This window comes from Carya illinoinensis, chromosome 10 (genome assembly GCF_018687715.1).
Source record: "Carya illinoinensis cultivar Pawnee chromosome 10, C.illinoinensisPawnee_v1, whole genome shotgun sequence".
Taxonomy (NCBI): Eukaryota; Viridiplantae; Streptophyta; class Magnoliopsida; order Fagales; family Juglandaceae; genus Carya; species Carya illinoinensis.
Window position 1 is genome coordinate 35,261,850 of NC_056761.1, and position 13,417 is coordinate 35,275,266.

The window sequence follows — 13,417 nt, forward strand, 5'->3', positions numbered from 1 at the left end:
TAAAGTGTGTAAATATTATATAATTATTTTAAAAAATTATAAGATCTATTATTAGAAAATTAATATCTTTTTAATGTGTATTTCGTATTTATTTATTTATTTATTTTTAAATAATTATGTGACACTTATATACTTATTATTACAAATATCACTTCTCAATAAATTTACTATTATTAATAATATTTTATTCTTAATTTTAAGAATAATGGGAGTTGAAATGTGAGTTGCGGCTAGATTGCTTTGATATTCATGGGTGCGGTCCCTTTGGGTAAACACCACAATGACACATATCATTAACATAGAGACGTACAATTGATTATTCTCGTGCTTGAGCATTTTAATTATAAAGGGTTACCGAAACTGATTTACTCTTTACATGTGAGTCGATCTAAGGATATAAAATAATTAGAACATGAGGAAAAAAGTGAAAATAAAAAAATAAAAAAAATATCTCTCTAATTGTTTTAGAGAGGAGTCAATTGCAATATTTAAGCCGGGATATTTCTTTTGCAACTAAAGGTTGTTTTGAATAGTGTGATAAGATAAGAGGGTTTTAAAAGAAAATTAAATAAAATATTATTAGAATATTATTTTAGAAGATTTGGAAAAACTAAATTGGGATTTAAAAAAATTTAATCTTTTATTATATTTTATGTGAAAATTTAAAAAATAATTAATAATGAGATGAGATGGTTTCTGAATCCAAATGGCCTCTAAGTAGAACTTAAGTGTAATAATGATTTATTATCAGATAAATTATAATTAGAGGTAATTAAGTTATTTTGACATTTTAGAGCTAAATTTTATTATTTTTTCTTGTTGGCATTACAGCCACATGTGTGTAATGGTGATAAAAATGAAAAAAATAAACAATTAATCGGACGTAGATTTCTTTTTCTATTAAGAATATTATTTACAGTTTTAAAATATGTAAGTCACGCGTATTTCTTTTAAAAAAAGTATGGTTAATTATTAAAAATTAATTTTTTTTAAAAAAATATAAGAGACTTATACATTCTAAAATTACAAATATCATTTCTCTTAAAAAAAATGGACATAATCACAAAAGTTTTGTTCCTATCGATAAAATATTATTCATGATCTTTTAGTCATTATTCTCTCAATATCTCGTAATCTTACATTAAATAATTGTTTAATAAATAAAATTTAATAAAAAATTTAACATTTTAATAACTATTCTTACAAAGATAGAAAGATAAGACTTTTTAAGATATTCGAAGTTAAGATATTAGAAGTGTCATTCTCATACGTTCGAAGTTAAGATATTAGAAATCGTGTCACTCTCATCTCACGTGGTCTAGAAAAAAGAGGAGTCTTACATCATGTTTGGATGTCGAAAAGTTTAGATAATCTTCAAGAGGATTTGATGACCAAGTTTTATTAATTTTTAAGGAAATCTTGGTACAATTCATGTGTGGTGATCCAAAAATGAAACCTTTACGAACCTTCATTTACAATCTTGATTTAACTATCTCACGTGAGAGTGTTAAAGTAGAAGTTAATTCATTATTCCAATGACTTTTGTAATGGTGTATAATGTAAAAGTAAATAAGTGTGAAAATGCTAAGTATTCCGATTGTGGATGATTTATATATATATGTAATCAGAATGACTTAATAGAAGAAGAATTACAAAGAATTCTTACAAAGAATTCTTATCAACCCAAAGAGTTTGGGAAACAGAATGTGGAACATTTGCCCCTCACATTACAATATTATCCACATTTTAAGCATAACGAGCCAATCTATGTGCAACCTCATTACCTAACCTGTAAACATGTTGAATTTTGCACACACTAAACAAATTCATTAGACTTTAACTTTCTTTGATCAGATTCTCAAACCTCCTGAAGGAAGTGCCAGCTACTGTTTGTAATTCTTTGATCATCATCAAGGATTAGCTGAGAGATACCAGCATACAAAATTGAAGTCCTCTGAACATAGCTAAGAGTTTAATTGTTTTTGGATCAGCAACTTCATTTTCAGTTTTACTAACTGCCATAACGAGACTTGTCACTATAAGAGAGAGAAAGGGGAGGGATATTATAGAACCTAACTAAAACTCTTAATAAATCTCAATAATTTATCTTTCGTAAACTTATCTAATATGGTCCATTAAATATAATTTAGGCATAATAAAATTTATCAATATCTCGATCTTAAAATTATTGAGCTAGATCATTACAAACTCCCATCCATCCTCAGAATTTGCAAGACCTCAAATAACTTACATGCTTATCTGCCACATGCTTTCCATGTCTCTTTACTCCTCAATCATTTAGTAGAATCTAATGTTCAAAAAATTTCGATCGTCTCATATTTTGGTCTGACGTCTCACTAATCCTTTAGGCACATATGTTAGCACGCTACGCCTCAATCATCATATACTTCAAGTTCAACTCAAACCTAAACAAGTATTAGTCTTAACAATGGGATCGATTTAAAAGCCTAATAATAATAATAATAATAATTTCACCTAACCATGATCTTAACTCCACAAATTAAAGATCTCCACATAAATAAAGCTCTCCACATGAAATAATAATAATAAAATTCTTCATCTAACATAATAACCTCAATAAATCGTGGCCTAAGATTCTCCAAAGTTTGAGTCCTAAATCTTACAACTTGTGCTTAGTGATAGAGATGCGTTACCAATAGAACATAAGAGTACTACCAATCATCATGAAATACCATATATAAATCTGTCATAACTTCAACACCCATTGAATTCATTACTAAGCTCTTCAAATAAAATTCTTCAAAATAAGACTTTCCTTGTGATGAACAAGATGCATCACCAATCTTAAAACCAAAAGTTCTTGATCTTATGTTTAGAAATTTTCTTACCTTTTGCACTAAAACACTTTCACATGGTAGGTTTGACATGCACGTATCTAAAAATGTTTATTCATAATTTTCATTAAAACAATAAAATAGTAACAGTTGAAAACAATTATTGCAAAGCAGGACATGGCTTGGGGAGACGATGGCCTAGATTTTTATTTTTTTATTTTTAATTTTCTGTTTCAAAATTCTTTTTTTCTTGTAAAAAGTCCCTTTTTGTTTTTTTTTTTTTTTAGCAAAAGTTTTTCTTCTCTTTTATTTTGAAAAGTCTACATAATCTTTCGGCTTGGCTTTGATACCAATTATAACTACTCCCCACAATTAATTAATTAATTAATTAATACATCATTTTTTTAAAAAAATTTGGAGAAAATCAGAATGTTATTACTGAACTTGACTTAAAAATATTTTTTTTTATTATAAAGAAAGCGTCTAGTACAAAAATTTCTTATAATACAGTCATTATTTACTAAAAATACTGACATCATAAAAGAGAGTGAGCGGAAGTAATTATTAAAATTTCTCAAAATCCATGCTATAAAATCACAACTTAACATTTGTGTATATAATCTAGGCCACCATCATGCTTTCCTGGACTAAGTTTATTTAATATAAGATTGACAGTAACTGAGACTGTATAGGAAACTTCAATCAGTGATGATTTTAAATTAAGATAAATTTTTAGTCAATCTTTAAATTTTAAAAAGATTCTAACTCATCCAATAAAAACTAGATGAGATTTAACCTAATTATTGAACCTAATTAAAACTCATAATCAAACTGAATAATTTATCACTCGTGAATTTATCCAATATGACCTATTAAATATAATTTAAACTTTATAAAAATTATCAATATTTAGACCTTAAGAGTTATTGAGCCATTACAAGGTCGTTCATATTAATCCTGGCCATTAAGCTATTAGTCTACTATTAATGATAATTAGGTCGGAATTCCATATCAGCACATTTGAAGGTCACGGCCTTAATTCTTTATTAGGCAGGCTTGTGATTTTAGGTTCATGGGCCTCTATCATGTGTAGCTTGGCCCATTTCTCTTGGGAAGATATTTGTCCCTCCATAGAAGTTATATAAATCACCCACAATTTCTTGAAACTATAAATTCATAATCAATGGTAAAACTGGCCTGTATTATGATGATATGTCCTTTTTTTTTTTCTAATCTTTATGATGATATGTCTTAATCATAGAAATGGTAGATTGCTTTTATATTCATGAGTGCGGTCCCTTTGGGTAAACACCACAATGACACATACATCATTAAGATAAATTTAGAGACGTACGAACGATTGATTATTCTCGTGCTTGAGCGTTTTAATTATAAAGAGTTGCCAAAACGGATTTACTCTTTACATGTGAGTCGATCTAAGGATATTAAATAATAGGAACGGGAGGGGGAAAAAAAATTCTCTCTCTAATTGTTTTAGAGAGGAGTCAATTGCAATATTTAAGTCGGAATATTTCTTTTGCAACTAAGAGTTTATTTAAATAGTGAGATAATATAAGATGGTTTTAGATGAAAATTGAATAAAATATTATTAAAATATTATTTTTTAATATTATTATTGCTTTAGAAGATTTGAAAAAAATAAATTGGGATTTAAAAAAGTTGAATTTTTTATTATCTTTTACGTGAAAAAAATTTTAATGATGAGATGAGATGGTTTCTGAATCTAAATGGCTTCTATGTAGAACTTAAGTGTAATAATGATTATAAATCATAATTAGAGGTAATTAAGTTATTTTGACATTTTAGAGCTAAATTTTATTATTTTTCTTGAATTCTCGGTCTCGTATTTTTTCTTGTTGGCATTACAACCACATGTGTGTAATGATGATAAAAATGAAAAATATAAACAATTAATCGGGCGTAGATTTCTTTTCCTATTAAGAATAATATTATTTATAATCTTAAGATATGCAAGTCACACGTATTTTTTTTAAAAAAAGTATGGTCAATTATTAAAAAAATAATTTTTTTCATGTGGGTCTTATATTTATCTACTTTTTTTTAAAAAAAAAATATGCGAGACTTACATACTTTAAGATTACAAATATCATATCTTATATATTAATATTAAAAAAAAAGTGGGACATAATCACAAAATTTAATTTCGTTCCTATCGATAAAATACTATTCATGATTTTTTTTAATTATTATTCTCTCAATATCTCGTAATCTAACATTAAATAATTATTTAATAAGTAAAATATAATAAAAAAAAATTAATATTTTAATAACTATTCTTACAAAGGTAGAAAGATAAGACTTTTTAAGATATTCGAAGTTGAGGTATTTGAAGCGTCACTCTCATACGTTCGAAGTTAAAATATTAGAAATCATGTCACTCTCATCTCACGTGGTCTAGAAAAAAGAGGAGTCTTACATCATGTTTGGATGTCGAAAAGTTTAGATAATCTTCAAGAGGATTTGATGACCAAGTTCTATTAATTTTTAAGGAAATCGTGGTGCAATTCATGTGTGGTGATCCAAAAAGGAAACCTATACGAACCGTCATTTACAATCTTCATTTAACTTTCTCACATGGCTGTGTTAAAGTAGAAGTTAATTTAATAGAAAAAAAAAAACAAAACCTCTAATTTTGGCCACATCTATCCAGATTTATCCTAATTGGGAACCAAATCCTCTTAATTTTCTTAGTTTATTGATTTGTTGCAGTTAACTTTCTAATTTATTTACTTTTTATGTAGTGTGGTTTTTTCGCTGTGTTATTTTCTGCTGTTGTGATTATGCAATCTGTGATCTGTTGGTGTTAAATTCATTATTCCAATGACTTGTAATGGTGTATAATGTAAAAGTAAATAAATGGGAAAATGCTTATATAAATCATTATTAAAAAAGTAAATAATGTAAAAGTAAATAAATGGGAAAATGTAAATAAAAGTAAAAAGAATTCTTATTGTAACAGCCGCTAGAAATTTAATTGTGGAATTTCTATTGACTTTAGGAATCTCGTGAAAATTTCGTAAGTTTACACGAATTGATTAATCGCATAGGTTTTAGCATGTCAACCTAGTTAGTGTTATCACTCACTATGGTGCTAGAAATGCGATTTTAATTATTTGAGATAGTTAGAAGTGTCAGAATACATTATAGTCTACACCACTAGGCTTAATTGAATATTTAGGATTTTTCAGTACTAAGTTTGTTACGTTTATTTTTGGAGTGAATAGTAACCTCGGTAAACGTACTAAGTGCAGTGTTTTTCAAAATCACAGTATGTAATGTCCAAATTAGGTTAGCAAAATTTTATTTGGACACATGGAAATATTTTAGCCACCTTACTCTTCCAAGTCTACTCCACATTTGGAAAATATATTGAACTGATTTTTATAGACATTATTGGATATAATATTTTGAGATAATCTTTTATAGATATTTTGGGTAGGAGAAAACCACACTCAACTCTCAACTACAGCCTTATCACCTCCCTTATCTCGTCCATAAGTATATCCAGCCAGCACCCATGAACTTATCTTCAATTACACCTTCCAATAAAAGATTATCAAACACTCTCTCTCAGACAGTTTTTAGGAGTTCTTTTGCACACCCATTTCGAAGCTGTTGTAAGTATTTTATCATAAAATCTCCTTCATATAAGTTGTTCCTTTTTTAGTCTAGTTTACATGGATATCTTATTTGCCCCATTTGAAGATCATTTGGTCAGTCAAATATTGTGTAAACTATAGAAAGGTCATTCTAGGAGATAAACTAGAGAATATGTTATAGTTTGGAGTTTTTGACCAAGCTAATGGATAGATATTGGTCCGAAATTTTTATGGAGTATTGTTAACATGTATATATGACTATTGGTTGAGGATTTTTGCATGATTAAAGGTTTTGATGAAAGATTTTCTTAGATTTAGAAACTTAGAAACTGGAAGAGGAAAAACAGTTTCTGTTTTGAGAAAGTTTAACACTTTGGTGGTCTAAACCTATTCTAATAACTTTGATAATTTTATTGGAGGATCCTAAGCATCTTATATACATGTTATATTATTATTTTGAAGATATTTGATGTTAGTTTCAAAGATATGAAATTTTATGCAAAGAGATATTCAGATAAGCTAAAGTGTGGATATTCTTGGCTAAATTTATGTTTTGGTTAATTTCTAACCATGTGATCTGGAATTAGAAGCTTATATATGTTTTAGGACATCTTTTTAAACCATGAAATGGTTTGGTTTGAAGATCATATATTTATAAGTCATAGATCAAGATATTTATCAAAACTAGTTGAGGAAAAAGTTTCTGTTTTTAGACTAAGTGTAAAACCAAAAACTCCAAATGCTATTTTGTGATTTTGGTGACTTTAGTTTGATGATTTAAAGCATGGTTGATGTTAGGATGATATTATGAATATGTTAGAAGTAAGATTTGATTTTTGAAATTATTGGAGATGTTTTGATTTAAGGTCAAAACTTGTGATTCAAGTAATTGGATCTTTTTACAAAAAAGTTTGGTGTTGATTATTAGTTTTTTCTAAATAGATGTTTTAAGTATGGTTTTGAACTTAGGATTGGAAGATGTTTGTTGAAAAATTTTGGTTTAAGCATGAGTTTTGAAGTTGAAAGGAATTGCAACAAAAATCAAGGGAAATGGCCTATGGATGTTTTGGCCATAGTGTGTTTTCCATAGTTGTATTTTGTTTTAAATTTTTCTGAGTTGATATTTAAGTTTAGGACAAAATTTACATGAGGAATGTAAATTTTAGAAACTTTTGGAGTTAGTATACAAAATCCTTAAGTTATGGGTAAAACGGTCATTTTCCCACATGTAGAGAGTAAAATGAAAATTTTACACTTTAAGTTAGTATTTTCCATATTTCAAATTATTAGTGATTTAGTTCTAACTTTTAGAATCACTAATTACAGTTCATCGTGATCGCACTTAAAGTTTTATAAAAAACACGAAAATCAAGATAAGTTAGCTTTTAACTTACTAGCAGTCTAGTGTATATGTGTGCTAAGTAAAGGAACTACAGTGTATGATTGTATGTTATCATATATGTCATACCATGCCAAGTTATCACGAAATTGTCTATTATACAGAATTTATTCTGTCATCAATTTTTATCTGTTACATAATATATTCTGTCATGTATTACTATACATTACAAGTATGTCATGTCAAATATATTGTCTATTATATGTTATGTCATGTTACTAAATGTTTCTATTTCAAGTTGGTCATGTATTTCAAGTTATGTTCAAATCACGTTATGTTACGTCAGGGCTCCAATCCTTTCGTATTCCAGTCACGTTTCATCTTGAGTACATTCAGTTTGTGTACAATACATGGGGCCACAACAACTGTGGAGTATGTATTTAACTGCATTGTGATGTGTAGAATACATGGGGCCACAACAACTGTGGAGTATGTATTTTTCATGTTAAGTCAAGTTTGTGTAGAACACATGGGGCCACAACAACTGTGGAGTATGTATTTACACGTAGAATACATGGGGCCACAACAACTGTGGAGTATGTATTTTTCATGTTAATTCAAATTTCAGAGTAAGTTCATACTAAGTCAAGTTTCAGATCAAGTTCATGTCAAGTTAAGTTCAGTTCATGTTTCAATTTACGTTATGTCAATTATGCTATGTTGTACGCTAAGTTATGCTTTAATTATTTATGAATTTGATTATGCATTTATATTTTTACTGTCATCCATGCATCATTAGCATATATGGAAGTTTTTTTGTTAACTTGCTGAGATTTGTAATCAAATCTCACTGTGGTAGTCCCAACTACTATTCCCCCCGAATGGTAGATCTTGTTACAGGACCTGAAGGAGGATCAGGAGCTGACCAACTAGACACAGTCGATTGAATGACGATGCGTCGTTAATGTTAATATAGTAGTTAAATTACTACTTGTATGATAGAGTTGCATCTCTAGTACTTTTGAATCATAACTATTTTGGACTAGTGTTGTGACCTTAGTTGTTCAATAGGTTTTTATGTATGAAGTATGTTTTAAGCATTTGGGATATTTTCAATTTGGTGCATAGTATTACTAAAGAAAAAAAAAATTAATTATCCGCTGCGAATATTGCATATTGTTAGATGCATGTTAGGAACATTGCATTTTATATGTCATGAACGGGGGCAGGTAACCTTGTGTTGCATGTCTCGACGCTTCAAATGTCCGTTCGATCCCAAACAGAATTTGGAGGTGTCACACTTATCAATTCAAATAGTTTGGGAAGCAGACTATGGAACATTTGCCCCTCACATTACAATATTATCCACATTTTAAGCAAAACGAGCCAATCTATGTGCAACCTTATTACCTAATCTATGAACATGTTGAATTTTGCACACACTAAACAAATTCATTAGACTTTAACTTTCTTTGATCAGATTCTCAAACCTTGAGAAAGAAGTGCCAGCTACTGTTTGCAATTTTTTGATCATCATTAAGCATTGCTTTCAAGGATTAGCTGAGAGATACCAGCATACAAAATTGAAATCCTTTGAACATAGCTAAGAGTTTAATTGTTTCTAGATTAGCAACTTCATTTTCAGTTTTACTAACTGCCATAACAGCATCCCCTTTCTCATCCTTGAGAATAACCTCCACTCCCGCTTTATGTTGAGTAAAATACAAAGCTCCATCAATATTAAGTTTGAGAAAATCATGAGGATGAGACTTCCAATTGCAATGCATCTTCGGGTTTGGGCTAGATATAATCACCAACTCTTTGTGAAATTTTTGCAAAGACAATACATGAACAATCACATGTCTTGGTTCATAATAAGTATTTTCATGAATTATTTTGTTTCTCCAAAAGCATAGACCCCATGCAATTAAGAAAAAGGTAAACAAGTCCTCTATTGTCCCATTCTCTTTTATCATCAAAACTAATCTCAAGAAGCTTTAATGTTCTTCGCTGTCTTGCAGTATAGGCAAAAGATTATATTATGTTATGATGGTGGATTCTGGTAATGAGTCTCAATATCTTTTTTTATTTATTTAGTGATTATGAAAGTATTTTTTAATAATATTAATTTTTTTTTAAAAAAAAAAACAATGTTTAAGGTCATTAAAAGATTACATGAAAGAAAAGAAACACCTATTAAAAAAATTTCTGGATTCGATTATCCGTGGCTATAATGGCACCCTATTAAAAGATGTGGATAAGCCTAGCCGCATGCAGTACTACAACTCAGGTAATTATTAAGTACCTCTGAGACAGACATTGTATTCACGTAATATGAACACGTGACATTCTCAATATTAGCAACAAGACCTTTTGACATTTAATATATCTAGCCCCATGCAGATACAGTACTACTTCCTACTACTCTTTCGTCTCCACTATGAGGACTGCCCCCATGGCACAACGAAGATTGATCTGCTCGTCTAGTGTGATTATGCTGAAATTATCCATTTTAGTTAGAATAAATTTATCTGACTTAAAAAGCAATTTATACATAAACTTATTCAAGATTATCATGCAAGATACTTTCTAACTTCTAGTTATGATACGCATCATTGAGAGTAAAAACTTTTTCAAATGTAAACTCTATATCTACATTCCCTTTACCTCTAACTACAACAGTGAATGATTTTTTCATGTAAAAAACATGACCATTTTCCATTGGCTCATACCACTTGCATATGTTCCTGTCTTTACAGAAATGTCTTAATGCACTTGAGTCAATTCATTGGGAGTTATGTTTTTCGAGAATGTTAGCCTTAGAAATATGGCCTCACAATTCTCTCTAAAACTAGAGTTATATTGGTTCTTTCTTTCTTTCTTTATTTATTTTTTTTTTAAAATGACAATCTCTTTTATAATAGCTCGATTTGTCATAGTGGAATAACTAATTACTCTCAAATTCTTCTAATTATTACTTTGGAATTGAACTTATATACTTCCAAAATTATTTTTTCTCTTCCTATTTTCATATCTGGATTGATTGGGGTGTCTGAGTTTGTGGATCTTACCTTCATATACCAAGTGCATATTGGAGGTCAAAAGTCATGCTCTTCATTACTATCTCAAAGCCTAACTTCTTCATTTATATGAAGAAGTTAGTCTAACTCTTCTAAAGAAATTTCCTACCTTCTATGTATCAAAATCCTATAGTTTTTCCATAATTGAGGATGATTATCAATAGTGGATCAAACCAATATGGATTCATTAATTTTCATATTATGTTGAGTGAATTAATTAAGAATATGCATAGTTTTATTGAATTGTTCGACGACAAACCTATAATCTACCATGCTATAACTAAAAAAATTATTAGCCAAAAGTCTCTTACTTATAGCATTTTCTAAAAGAAATTTAGCCTCAAGTGTGTCCCACATTTCCTTTATGTTTGCTTTGTACTTGTAGGCATTATACAGTGTTTCAAACATTGAATTACAAATATGTATCCATTTGATCATTGTCCAGCCTGAGCAATTGTCTCGTCTTCATTTATAGAAGACTTGGGTGTGATTAGAACATACACCATTTTGAAATTAGTTACGAGAAAGTGCATATTCTTTGACTAGTATCGAAGATTAACTTCATCAAAGGGTTCAAGTTTTAATATAAGTGTTGTGAAACGTGCTATAATTGTTAATGAATTATACGGAATAATCAAAAGAAAAAAATAATAAAAATCGATATAAAAATTTAACGTGGTTCGACAATGTGTCTATATTTACAAAAAACGAGCAGTGTGAAAATTTATTATCATTCAATTAAAATTATATAATGTATATTAATACTAATTTTAGACGTACAAACGTATTTAAGTTAACAATAAAATCTACAGGAAACTCTCTCAAACTATAAGTCATTAATAAAATATTGTGTTAAGATCGTTGGTGCAAATGGGGGTTTAGAAGAAGAAACTGGAAAGATAAGTGTTTGCTTGAATCCACGTCACAATATCACTTTTCTTAAGATAGTAAAGGCCTCCACCGATGGGTGCTTACAAAGAAATCATTCTTTACTAAAACCGGTTCTGAACAGAGTTTGTATTAAATGCAACTTGTCCAATGGTTGCCAAGCTTCGCTTCCCAGTGCACTCCGGTTGCCTTTGGTGGGCCAAACCTTTGGTAACCTAACGCAGCCTAAATCTAGTCCTGATTCTCATAAAATGCTTCATTGACATATGGGGTGCTTTGAACCCTTCTAACCATATCAATATTAGTGCCCAAAAGTCATTTACAAATGAATAATGTAATATATCATATCATTATTTTGCTTATATTTTATTAAATATGATATAATATATTTATTACAATTTGATGATAAAGAAATATGTAATAAATAATTATTTAATAGTAATAAATATGTCACATCTTATTTAGTGGAATGCAAATAGAATGATAATATGGTGTTTATAATTTTCCTTTACTAAAATTGCCTTTATTTCCATGTCTAGATAGTGAGATATAATTGTTTTAAGTGTAAAGCTTCAAATAAACAAGTTTCATACAAGTCTTTTATAAAAATGTGAGTCGTAGTCAAGAAGTAAATTTTTTTTTTACACTTTTTCATGATGGGGTCTACTTTTTTACAATAAACTTACGCAGGACATATCTATTGACATTTGTACAAATCATTTCTTCAGTATTATCTCATGTCAACTTCATCACCATGCATCTCAACCCTTACTTAACTCGACATTAAACTTAACAATTTAAAAACATGTTTTGACAAATGCAATTGTCAACACAAAATAAAACATAACTACCGATCGAATTAAGGAATAAAGAAACTTTGCAACCAAATAGTAATCATTTAGGCTTGGCCTCGATCTAAAGTTTCTTAAGTGCTATTTTATTATTTGCATGCACTTTCACATTATTAAAAAAAAAAAAAAAAAAAAAAAAAAAAAAAAAAAAGAAAGGAAAACAACACAATCTAAATATTATAGTGACTTATAATGGGAAGACCGCATAGAAGTGAATGACAAGTAGGAGATGAATTATAAAATGGTTTGACAATATGGTCTTTGCATATCGTATTCTTTGTATAAGACCGAGCAAAGGTATCATTTCCTAATTGAAAATGCTAATTTGTTAGTGCAGAGTCTGATGATTAGCTATAGTTAAAGAAGAGATCAGTGGACTACAACTATAAATAAAATAATTATGAGTTTCTGTTGGATCATTTCTTGATGAAAAATATTACTTACAGTCGGTGTAAATGTCGCATAATTATTTTAAAAAATAACTAAATACGATATTTATATAAAAAAATTAATATTTTAATAATAAAATCTATTTTTTTTTAAACGACTGATTTACGACTGCATGTAATATTATTTTATAATTAATCGTATGATATATATCATTTACTCCAAAAATGATAATTTATGCTAAGACCCAGTGTAGACCCACCTTCTACGGAGGCTAAGAAGACGATGGTAGTCAACTACCTGTAGTCTGTTGTCACGTAGTGTCAAATAAAACCTCCTTACAATTCGACACAAATCATTGTCTGTTTGCACTACGAATGAACAAGAAAAATGAGATCTATTTTCCGAAAAAAAA